At 43.6% G+C, this 12,176-nt stretch overlaps 1 protein-coding gene across 1 annotated transcript in view; it reads right to left on the reverse strand.

Moving 5' to 3' along the window:
- tradd (tnfrsf1a-associated via death domain) overlaps positions 1–11,685 on the reverse strand; it is a 60,095-nt gene extending 48,410 nt beyond the window's left edge. Inside the window, exon 1 of the mRNA XM_063066719.1 lies at positions 11,650–11,685. The gene's annotated coding sequence lies outside the window, so the exon portion shown is untranslated. The remainder of the gene's footprint in view (positions 1–11,649) is intronic.
- Positions 11,686–12,176: the final 491 nt, after the last annotated feature.

The following is a 12,176-nucleotide window of genomic DNA, read 5'->3' on the forward strand; positions in this document are numbered from 1 at the left end:
CTCAATCCTCAAAGATGTTGCTCTCAGTCACTTATGTTTAAATTTCCTTCATATCACTTTTGGCTACCAAGCCATCAGCATGTCTCTTCTCCTTTATGATATTCCTTAATGAAACGGAGGACAAGGGTTTAGGCTTCTGGTTTTCCGGTTCTTAAACAACAGTCAGACTTTGTTAGACACAGCCTCACAAACATACAAATTAAGAGCAGGAGTAGGCCGCTCAGCCCGTCAGTCTTGCTGTACTCTCCAATAGGACCATGGCTGAACTGATTGCAATTTCAACTCAACGTTCTCACCCTTCGTTATCGTGTATCTATCTATCTATCCATCCATCCATTTATTTAATTAGAGATACAGCACGGTAACAGACCCCTCTGGCACAGCGAGGCCTCGCCACCCAATTACACCCATGTGAACACTAACCTGCTGACCCTGACACCATTGGAATGCAGCAGGAAACTGGAGTGTCTGGAGAAGAGCCACACGGTTATAGAAGAATGTACTATCTCCTTACAGAGAATGGTGTGGCTGGAGATGTAGCGGTATTACATTAACTGTTGCACTACCTTGCTGCCCCATTTCTGCCATACTCCTTCGAGGAAGAGAGGGTTCTAAAGACCCAAACTGACAGAAAAAAATTCACCTCATCTATCTCGAATGGGCAGCCTCTGGTCCTGCATTCTTCCAGAGGAAACAGCCCTGTCAAATCCACTGTGAGGTCTCCTCAGGATCTTCTACGTCCCAATAAAGCTCTTCTATACAACAGTCTTACAAGCCTAGCTGAGCCAAGCTTTCCGCCTAAGGCAGCTTACCCGTTCCAGCTATCTAGCTTCCTTTCAACTGCATCCAACACATTAACACCCTTCCACAGATAAGCAGACCGACAATGTGCACAGACTGAAGTCTATATTACACAAAAATTTAAAAAATGTTATTATCTTTAAGATACTATGTAAATACATGGTATACATGGTAAGTTCTCCGTTTTGGCATGCATAGAGGCTTCTTTCTATACAGCAGTCTCCCTAATTAACACAGTTAGGTGTTCTGCAGTACAATCTCTGCTGTTCAGCTGAACACCACCCTAAAATTTGGTTGAGGGAAAATTCCTATCCCTGCTAAATAGCTACAATTCCTGGGAGGGGCAAGTCAGGAGCTGCAGAAAGATTCTTTTTAAAAAAAAACAAGCTATTAATAGCTCAATTCTCCAGACTCCACGCCAGATTTACAGCAGACCAACAGTGCCATCTGCCAGGAGGGCGACAGAGTTACAGCCCCATCCCGATATGTGATGACATTCTTGCAGGAATTATGTACTTCAAAGTAAATTTATTATCAGAGTACGTATATGTGACCATATACAACCCTGAGATTCATTTGCATGTGGGCATTCATAGTAAACAAAAGAAACACAATAGAATCAGTGAAAGACCCCATCCAACAGGACAAACAACCAATGTGCAAAAGACAACAAACTGTGTAAAAACAAAAAGGAAAAAAGAATAAACAAACAATAAATATCCAGAACATAAGATGAAGAGTCCTTGAGAGAGAGTCCATAGGTTGTGGGATGAATGAAGTTACCTCCTCTGGTTCAAGAGCCTGAAGGTTGAGGGGTGGTTACTTCCTGAACCTGGTGGTGCAGGTCCTGAGGCTCCTGTACCTTCATCCCGATGGCAGCGGCAAGAAGAGAGCAAGTCCAGGTTGGTGTGGGTCCTTGACGATGGATACTGCTTTCCTGCAACAGTGTTCCATGGAATTGGACTTAATGATCGGCAGGGCTTTACCTGTGATGGGCTGGCCAATATCTACTACATTGTGTAGGCCTTTCTGTTCAAAGGCATTGGCATTTCCATACCAGGCTGTGATGCAACCAGTCAATACACTCCCCACTACACATCAAGTTTTAAACGACATGCCGAATCTTCGCAAACCTCTAAGGAAGTGGAAGCACTGCCATGCTTTCCTCATTATTGCACTTACATTCTGGACCCAGGACAGATCCTCTGAGGACACTCTGCCTGGTATGGGAACTACACTTCCCCCAAACGCAGGACCCTGCAGACAGCCCAGCGTGTCTTTGGATGTGAACTTCCCACTATTCAGGGCATTTACAACAGGTGCGTAAAAAGGGCCTGAAGGATCATTGGGGACCCGAGTCACCCCAACCCTGAACTGTTCCAGCTAATACCATCCAGGAAACAGTACCGCAGCATAAAAGCCAGGACCAACAGGCTCTGGGACAGCTTCTTCCACCAGGCAATCAGACTGATTAACTCATGCTGATACAACTATATTTCTAAGCTATATTGACTGTTCAGTTGGATACCTTACTGTACATACTATTTATTACAAAGTACTATAAATTGCACATTGCACATTCAGATGGAGACATTACGTAAAGATTTTTACTCCTCATATGTGCAGGATAGAAGAAATAGAGTCAATTCAATTCAATTCTGAAATGTTAACATTGAGGAATTGAAAGTTGCTGACTCTCTCCACCTCAGATCCCCCCGATGAGGACTGGCTCATGGACCCCCAGTTTCCTCCTCCTGAAATCAATAACCTGCTCCTTGGTCTTGCTGACGTTGAGTGAGAGGTTGTTGTTGTAGCACCACTCAGACAGATTCTCAATCTCCCTCCAACATGCTGATTCATCACCACCTTTGGTTCGGCTAATGACGAACTTAAACTTAAATACTGTATGGCATTGGAGCTGTGCTTAGCCTCTCAGTCATAAGTGTAAAGCAAGCTGAGTAGGGGTTAAGCACACGGCTGTGCTGATAGAGATTGTGGAAGAGATGTTGCTACCAATCCAGACTAACTGAAGTCCGCAAGTGAGAAAAATTGAGGATCCAGTTGCACACGGAGGCATTGAGGCCAAGGTCTTGTAGTTAGCTGATTAGTTTTGAAGGGATGACAGTATTGAATGCCGAGCTGTAATCAAGGAAGAGTGTCTTGATGTAGGCATCTTCACTGCCCAGATGTTCCAGGGTTGAGTGAAGGACCAATGAGATGGCATCTGCTGTTGACCTGCTGCTCTGGTAGGCAATTTGGAGCGGATCCAGGTCATTCCTCAGGCAGGAGATGATACGCCTCGAAACCAAACTTTCAAAGTACTTTATCGCGGTGGATGTAGGTGTTTCTGGATGATAGTCATTAAGGCAGGTCACCACGTTCCTCTTAGTCAGAAGGGATGGCATTCAAGCTCTGCTACAGCTGTCAAGCATCCTCAAGTTCAGTCTGGAATTTCCATACCGCACGTGAGGTGGCTTTCTGGAGACCGTACCTGGATCTATGGTACTTTACTTGGTCGCTAGACTTGAAAGCCACTGATCTGGCCCTCAGCAGATTGTGGATCTCATGGTCCACCCAGGGCTTCTGGTTGGAGAAGATTCTGAATGATTTTGAGGGGACACACTCACCTACGACTGTTTTTATAAAGTCCATTACAACCATGATGTTTTCATTCAGATCCTCTGTACAGTGCTTGAACATGGGCCAGTCTACCAACTCGAAGCAATCTCACAGCCACTCCTCTGCCTCCTGCGACCACCTCTTCATTTTTCCTACTTTTGGATTCTTGCACTTTAGCCTTGGCCTGTATGCAGGTGGGAGGAGGACAGTCAGATATCAAATTTCCCAAAATGCAGGCTCGGGATTGGACAGGAGGCATTCCTTATCTTCGTACAGCAGTGGTCAAGTGTGTTGGGACCCCTGGTGCTGCAGGTGATATATTGATGAGATTTATTCAAACAAGCCTGACTGAAATCCCTGACAATGATTTGAAAGGCATCGGGGTAGGCTGATCTTTTTGTTTGATGATGGCGGCTCTCAATACCCTGAGTCCCTGCTTAACACCGGCCTTTGTCAGTACGTAAACTGCAGTCAGGATCACAGAATGAACTCTCTTGATAAGTAGCACAGTTGGCACTTAAGCATTAGATGTTCCATGTCAGGGGAACAAGAGTGTGTTAAAACCGCTGGATCTAAGCACCACAAGGAGTTTATTATGAATCACAGATCTTTTGCCTTCTCCAAATCAGCAGTCTGATCCATCCTGTGTATCGAGAAATCTCACATCTGACCACTGAATCCAGCAAGTCTGGAGTGAGCCATGTCTCCATGAAACACATAATACAGCAATTCCTCATTTCCCTCTAATACAGCCAACTTGCCCTTACATCCTCAGTCTTGTTCTCCAGCATCTATACATTTGCCAACAAGATTCTGGGAAAAGGAAATTTCAAACCCCCGTGATTTAGTCTGGCTTGGAGTCCTCCTCTCCTCCCTTATAGCCATGGTTATGTACCTTCGTCTGCCTAAAGGTGTCATACCTGCTCTCCTTAGAGTTAAGTCCACCGAGTCCTTTGGAAGATTGTAAAATCGCCAGTTTGTTAAGATGGTTCAAAACTATGTTACTTAAATGGAAATTACAGACTGCACTGAGAGCATTTCAGAAGTATATTTAAGAAGTTTTATAAGCTGCCTGCAAAGCATCACGATTTTCAACTGCGCCATCTTGTGCAACAGTTTACATTACAACTTCAAAGGGAAAGATTTCCTCGATGTGCAAAACAAAATAGCAGACATCCTACCTCTCCCGGAAGTTCCAGGAGTCTCCCGCATATTGGTAGCAGCTCCCTGATGCCCGCAAATTATATACAATATCCTGGAAATCGATTTCTTTGAGAGCAAGTGAGAGAGTGCGCAAGAGCGAGAGAGAGTGCATGCACACGAGAGAGAGAGAGCACGCCATGGCAGAGTGTTCCAAAAAAAGAAAATATAAAACGTTCTTCACCCCAGACTTCACTAAAGTATACCCCTGCCTAATAGGGGTCAAAAATAATGACAGTATTGCTCACTGCACTGTTTGCAACAGTGACTTTCTATTGCCCATGATAAGTTAAATGACCGTAAAAGAAATGTTGAGGTGAGTTTAACCGGTGTCATTCGTTCATTAGCATAGCTAACGTTACTTAAACTAGCTGGCTAGCTGCTAAGGAGCTACTCTATTGCAGACATCCCACCTCTCCAGGAAGTTCCGGGAGTCTCCCGCAAATTGATGGTGCTACCTCCCTGAAATGAGTTTTTGCAGGGTGGGATGTCTGAAATAGCTTAATCAATCCCTTAATATAGTTAAGTGATTTGCAAATAAAATTTCTGGTTTAAAAAGAACTTAATAAAAAAAATCTTTAAAATCCATTAAAAATCTTAACTAGCATAAACAAGGGGGCTGCCAAATATCTGACTAACAGATAGCCGGAAATTAAAACAAAAATCAACAAATGGCTTAGTAGTAAACAGTACTGATGACTAAAAGGACACAAGCTAACTGTGGCCTCATCAAGACAGGAGAGGCGGCCTTGGACAAGTATGCCAGAAAGAAAATGGGAAGTCATATTTAAATAGTAGCTACTGAATCTTCTCTTTATGTACCCAATAGGAATTTGTCTACAACTAAAACAGCTGAATGTTTCTAGTTCTGTTGCTTTCTCAAGCCAACAGAGGACAGTGATGTAAGAGTGTGCAGGCCATTGGGATCCTCTCAGCTGCCTCCTCATGTTGGGATACAGATGATGGAGACAATAGTGCCACAGATTTCTGAAAGTATCCTGACTGACTACATTATGGTCTGCTACGGCAACCTGAACGCGCAGGAGTGCAAGAAGATGCGGAAAGTAGTGGACTCTGATCAGTAGATCGCAGGCACATCCCTCCTCACCATTGGGAGTATCTACAGGAACCACTGCCTCCAAAAGGCAACAGCAATCATCAAAGATTCCCACCATCTCAGTCACGCCATCTGTTCACAGCTGCAATCGGGCAAGAGATACGGAAGCCCCCAGTCCCACACCATCAGCTTGAAGTACAGCTGTTTCTCTTCAGCCGCTTTCTGCTTGCAAATATTGTTTAAGTGTGCGTTTAATTTTTGCTTTTCTTGTGAATGCTGCTTGTATGATGCTATCTGCTGTGATACTACTTCAAGTGAAGTTCTTCTTTGCACCTGTGGATATGTGTACTGGTACATATAACAATAACTCAATTTTGAAAATTCATTTTTTTTAAATACATGTAAACTATGCAAGCACTTACATGAAGATTCTAGCCTGTAGCTCATTTCAAGGTTTTTCACAACTTCATTTATAAACAAATTTCCAAGTCAACACATACAAAATGCTGGAGGTAATGCACAAAATCAAGCAGCATCTATGAAGGGGAACAAAAAGTTGACATTTCTGGCCAATACCCCTCATCACGACTGGAAAGGAAGAGGGACGAAGACAAAATAAGAAGGTGGGGGGAGAGGAGTACCAATTGGCAGGTGATAAGTGAAGCCAGGTGAAAGGGAAGGTAGGAATGAAGTAAGAAGCTAAGCGATGATAGGTGAAAGAGGTAAAGGGCTGAAGAAGAAGGAATCTGATAGGACAGGACAGAGAAACATGGAAGAAAGGGAAGGAGAAGGGGTACCAAAGGAAGGTGATGGGCAAGTGAGGAGAAGAGAAGGGATGAGAGGGAAATCAGAATAGGGAATGATAAAAAAAGAGAAGTGGAGGGGAGAAATTACCAGAAGTTAATGTTCATGCCATCAGACTACCCAGACAGAATATGAGATGTTGTTACCCCAAGCCAACTGTGGCCTCATCATGACAGGAGAGGCGGCGTTGGATAGACATGACAGAAGGAAAATGGGAAGTCGTATTTAAATAGTGGCTACTGGGAAATCCTGCTCTTCACAGCAGATGGAGTGAAGGTGCTTGACAAAGTGATTATCCCATCTCTATCAGGTCGCACCGGCGCAGAGGAGGCCACACTGAGAGCACTGGATACAGTAGATGATCCTGACAGGATCGCAGGTGGAGTGTCGCCTCACCTGGAAGGATGTCTGAAGCCCTGAATGGTGGTGAGGGATGAAGTGTAGGGGCAGGTGTAGCATTCGTCCCGTTTGCATTGATCGGTGGGGATGGAGAATCACCAAGAAGGTGATCCCTGCGCAAAGACGTGCTTAGTGGTAGAGTCCCGTTGCAGATGACCTAAGTTACAGAGAATGATGTGCTGGATACAGAAGCTCATGATAAGGGCCAGGGAACCCTATCTCTGTTATTGAGTTGGGAAGATGGGGAGAGAGTGGATGTGCAGAAATGGAAGAGATGTCGCTGAGGGCAGCATTGATGGTGACGAAGGAAAAACCTGTTCTTTGAAATAGTTGGATATGTGAGATGGCAGTGGAAGGGAAACCCTCTGCCCTCACCCTATCACTCAGCTGTCATAACATCTGCCCTTGCCTATCACCTAGCTTGTACTCCTTCTTCTCCCCGCACCTCCTCGTTCTGACTCAGCCCATTTCCTTCCCAGTTCTGATGAAGAAACCAGCCTGAAACACAACTGTTTATTCCCCTCCAGAGATCCTGCCTGACTTGCTGAGTTCCTCCAGCATTTTGTCTGTGACACTCAAGATCTCCAGCATCTGCAGGATCTCTTTTGTTTAAAACTTCTAGTCAGCAGCTTTGCAAAGTTGAGATGCAGGTATCAAACTGTCATTCACCAAATTAAACCACTACCAAAATATTATCAATTTCCAACACATTAGTATACAAAACTACACTTCGTAGGAGTACTGTCACAAAAAAAACCAGCTAATGCAGAGCTAATTTAGGATGGAAAAGCAAGTATACAGTTATACATAAAAGCAGCACTTTAAAGGATAGGAAGAAAGACGTGGAAGTTCTGGAAAGGAATTGCAGGCCTTCAAAGCTGAAGATATAGTTAAGGATCTCAGTCCGAAACATCAACTGACCTCCAGCATTTTGTTTGTGTTACAGTCAGATTTGGGGATACTTAAAGAAAGTGGATAGACCTTGAGTCATTGTGCTGCAGTAAGCTGAAGAAGTGAGGGCAGAGGCAAAGTGAAACAGGGGACGATTATTTAGTAAGCAAGGCATCTTTTGATCAAGTATAAGGTACTGTGTAATTTATCATGCAGCAGTAGAATTTAAGCTGACTTCATGTACATCATAAATCAGCAAGTTGTTTGTTATGTCTCCCCTCTCGCTGTGAAATGGAGACATCCTTTTATCCCTTATTAGGGAGAGAGAGAGCCTGTGGTGTGTCCAATCACCAGGTGAATGAGTAGTTTTGGGGTACTGCAAGTCTGTGTCTTTATTGATGCTTTGCTGTACACTTGAGTGCTCGGTGGAGGGTGCTGATGCTATTTGCTGGTGGGGGTGGGGGGGGAGTTTGTTGCCTTGCTGCTATGGGAGGGGGCGTTGGGGGGGAGGGGTAGCTGGAGGAGGGGGAGCTGGGGTTCTAACATTTAATGTCATTCATTCTTTGGGAAAACTCCTCTGTTTTTGTGGACGTTTGCGAAGAAAAAGAATTTCAGGATGTATATTGTATACATTTCTCTAATGTTAAATGTACCTATTGAACCTATTGAAGTACACAGTGACTAGGCAACTAGGCTCAACTCAGCTATTCTGATGCAACACCATGGGCAAACAGTTTCAGTGAGAGAAGAGATCAAGTAACAATTTATTAGCCGTAAGCATTTATATACATTAGGAATTTGCTGTGATGTGTTGTTTAAGGTGCAGCATGCAACAAAAAACTACATTTAACAAGAACAAAGAATTATATAAAAATATAGAATTATATATAAATAAGTTTAAAAAGTGGTTAAGGAACAGATATTAAACAAAATGTGCATATATAAATAAACACCAGCATGTATTTATAATGTAAACAGTTTCATAAAAAGTGGTTTAAAATGTTTACAGTGCAATGTTTAAGGTACGGGGATAATAGATAGAGGGGGTGGTGAGTGCTAACTAGAATGGTTGTTCAGATTAACTGCCTGGGGAGAAAACTTTAAAAATGGCATGAAGTTTTTGTTTCAATAGCCCTGTAGAGCTTTCTAGAAAGGAGCTTTCGAGAATGGCAGTTTGCTGGTTGAGTAATTATGTACTTGGTAAGATCTGAGGCAGGGGCAGACACAAGGATGTTAGGGAAATGGAAAAAGAGAATCTAAACAACAGAGATAAATGCTGCTGCCAGGGTCGAATATGCAACCTAGACTGCAGGCCAATTCAGTTCCAAATGAGTTCCAGAAAGCAGGATGAAGTAGGTGGCCAGGGAGCTCTTCGAAGAAGCAAACAATCTACTGGAAGAACTCAGCAAGTCAAGCAGTACGTGTGGGAGAAAGGCACAGTTGAGCCACGGAGTTCTTGCAAACTTATTGCTCCAGCTTCTAATATCTGTAGCCTCTTCACACCGGCTTCAGTCATTCTGATACACAGTTAGAGGGTCTCCTGTCCATACAGTGCCATCTGTTAAAGCAGGTTGACGTTGGAGAGATCAAGTGAAGTGCTGGAGAAGGCATGTTAGACATGATCACCTCTCAAATTGGAATTGGCACCACACTCCTGATGGGCAGCATGCAGGTGGGAAGTAGGAAAGAGCTAATACCGGGGTTGCAGAATTCAATATTGAGCCCTTGAATACTGAGAACTCGCTGTAAAACAGAGACATCCCTTTCTTCCTTATTAGGGAGGGAGAGAGAGCCTGCGGTGTGTCGAATACCGGGTGAACGAGTAGTCTTTGGGGTACTGCAAGTCTGTGTCTTTGCTGTTGCTCAGCGGTGGGTGCTGATGCTTTTTTTTGCTGGTGGGGGGGGAGGGAGAATCATTGCTTGCTGCCACTTATGCGCAGGAGAGAGGGGAGCTGGGGGGGGACTTTGGGGTTCTAACATTTAACTGTCATTCATTCTTTGGGGGCACTCCTCTGTTTTCATGGATGGTTGTGAAGGAATATACCTTTGAACCTCAGGTGACTTCATTTCTCTGTATCAGTTGTCCAACTACGATATAGGTTCTGTTCACTTTTGTTTTTTCTTCCCTTTCCCCTCTGGGAGTATAGAACATGCCTAGCCTGACCTGCTCTACATTTCACAATTCCTACATTGATTTGATTTACTATGTTTTCCCAATCCAACTGCTTCCATTCACTCAATACTTACGAAGCTGGAAAAAATCCAGACCTCAGGCAGCATCCTTTCCCCATCCTTCCTGCAGCTCAGCAAGCTTCACTTGTCTGACAAAGGTCTTCAATCTGAAACATTAACTCTACTGCTCCTCTCACAGATGCAGTTTGGCCTGCTGAGTATTTTCAGCACTTACTGTTTTAATAATAAAGTTACAGAAACTTGCAAAACAGTTGAAGCTAAAGCTTGTGAGTTGAGTTGGTCCATTTAAATAAGAAACTTAAATAAGGATTAGTTAGAAACATAGAAAACCTACAGCACAATACAAGCCCTTCGGCCCACAGTCCTATCGAACATGTCCCTACCTTAGAAATTACTAGGCTTACCCATGGCCTTCTATTTTTCTAAGCTCCATGTACCTATCCAAAAGTCTCTTAAAAGACCCTATCGTATCCGCCTCCACCGCCGTTGCCGGCAGCCCATTCCACACACTCATCACTTTCTGCGCAAAAAAACTTACCCCTGACATCTCCTCTGTACCTACTCCCAAGCACCTTAAACCTGTGCCCTCTTGTGGCAGCCATTTCAGCCCTGGGAAAAAGCCTCTGTCTATCCACATGATCAATGCCTCTTATCATCTTATACACCTCTATCAGGTCACCTCTCATCCTCCGTCGCTCCAAGGAGAAAAGGCCGAGTTCACTCAACCTGTTTTCATAAGGCATGCTCCCCAATCCAGACAACATCCTCGTAAATCTCCTCTGCACCCTTTCTATGGTTTCCATATCCTTCCTGTAGTGAGGCAAACAGAACTGAGCACTTCTCAGTCGTGTCCAAAAAAATCACAGCAATCCTTGGTATGCCTCTCTAATGATTCATACCAAATCTATTTCAATTTCATTCTTCAGCTAAGATATTTGCTTCGTAATTTAGAAACTGTAGGTTGAGTATCCCATAATTAGCTTGATATTTCATTGCAGCGTTATCCCAGGGATAGGAACATGAAACTAACTGACGTACAGCGATTTTATCTGCCCCAGGGTTTCAGCCCTAAACGTCGACTACTTTTTTTCTATGGATGCTGCCTGGCCTGCTGATTTCCTCCAGCATTTCGTGGGTGTTGCTCGGAATTCCAGCATCTGCAGATGTTCTCTTGTTAGCGATTTATCCTCCTAATGTTCTCCCTTTCACTAAAAACGCCGACATTTCTTAGAAAATCATAAACTGTTACACAAACGTAAATTTGATAAAAAAAATCCAATCCCAATTTTTCCAAAAACAATTTACAAATTTTGAGATTATAAAATTGGAAATCGTATGAAAACATTTTTTCGTTAAAAACTATCGAATTCAGACAAAAAAAGACTAAATAGTTTTTTTATTAGAGTAGACGCTTTAAACCAGCATGATGAACCAAAAAAATAAACACTGATAACTGATAAAGCAATCCCTTGCCTGTTCATTCTCCTATCACAATAATCGGCCTCCAAGAGGCTTTCCCCTGGGAATCCGGAACAATGTGCGGTTTTTGTTCTAGAAACCACAGTTACTTCTTTTTCTTCTGTCTTTTTATGGCGGTTGGCAGTCCAATTTAAAGATGCACTGCAGTTTCGCCTGGCCTCTAGTGGTTAAATTAACCCGGGTGCTCATAACCCCCATTTACTCACCGCACTCTCTCCACCGCCCTCTTAGCTTCACGTCCGCATGGGTCATTTCCGTAGCTGCGTAGTTCTAGACACCGCTGACAATCTTTACGTGGTTTCAAATTGCTGTGAGTTATTTGATTGAAAATTTCTTTAGAGCTGCGAGCCCTTTACAAATTTCAAAATAGTGATTTGCAATATTGTATGCAGGTTGTCAAAATCCCTGGACAAAAGCAGTTTGAAGTCTAGCCTACTACCTTATAGAAATATACCAATGGTGGACTGTAAACCCATAATGCAAAACGACTTTGCAGCCACTCTATAACGACGTACCGATCTTGGACTGATGTGTTGCGCATGGGCAGCTCAGAGTCGACTGGATCGCCGACCGCAAACGGGAATGAGCGGTCATCTGCCTTAGGCTGAACCAAACAAATGCTTCACTCCTGGGCCCCACGCCAGACCGGGACAGTGAGATAATGATTGTGGAAGGCAGCTGTCTCAAGCTCCGTAAATATACACTGAAAACATCCAAAGAACTACCAAAAATC

This window comes from Mobula hypostoma, chromosome 14, assembly GCF_963921235.1.
Source record: "Mobula hypostoma chromosome 14, sMobHyp1.1, whole genome shotgun sequence".
NCBI classification, from domain to species: domain Eukaryota; kingdom Metazoa; phylum Chordata; class Chondrichthyes; order Myliobatiformes; family Myliobatidae; genus Mobula; species Mobula hypostoma.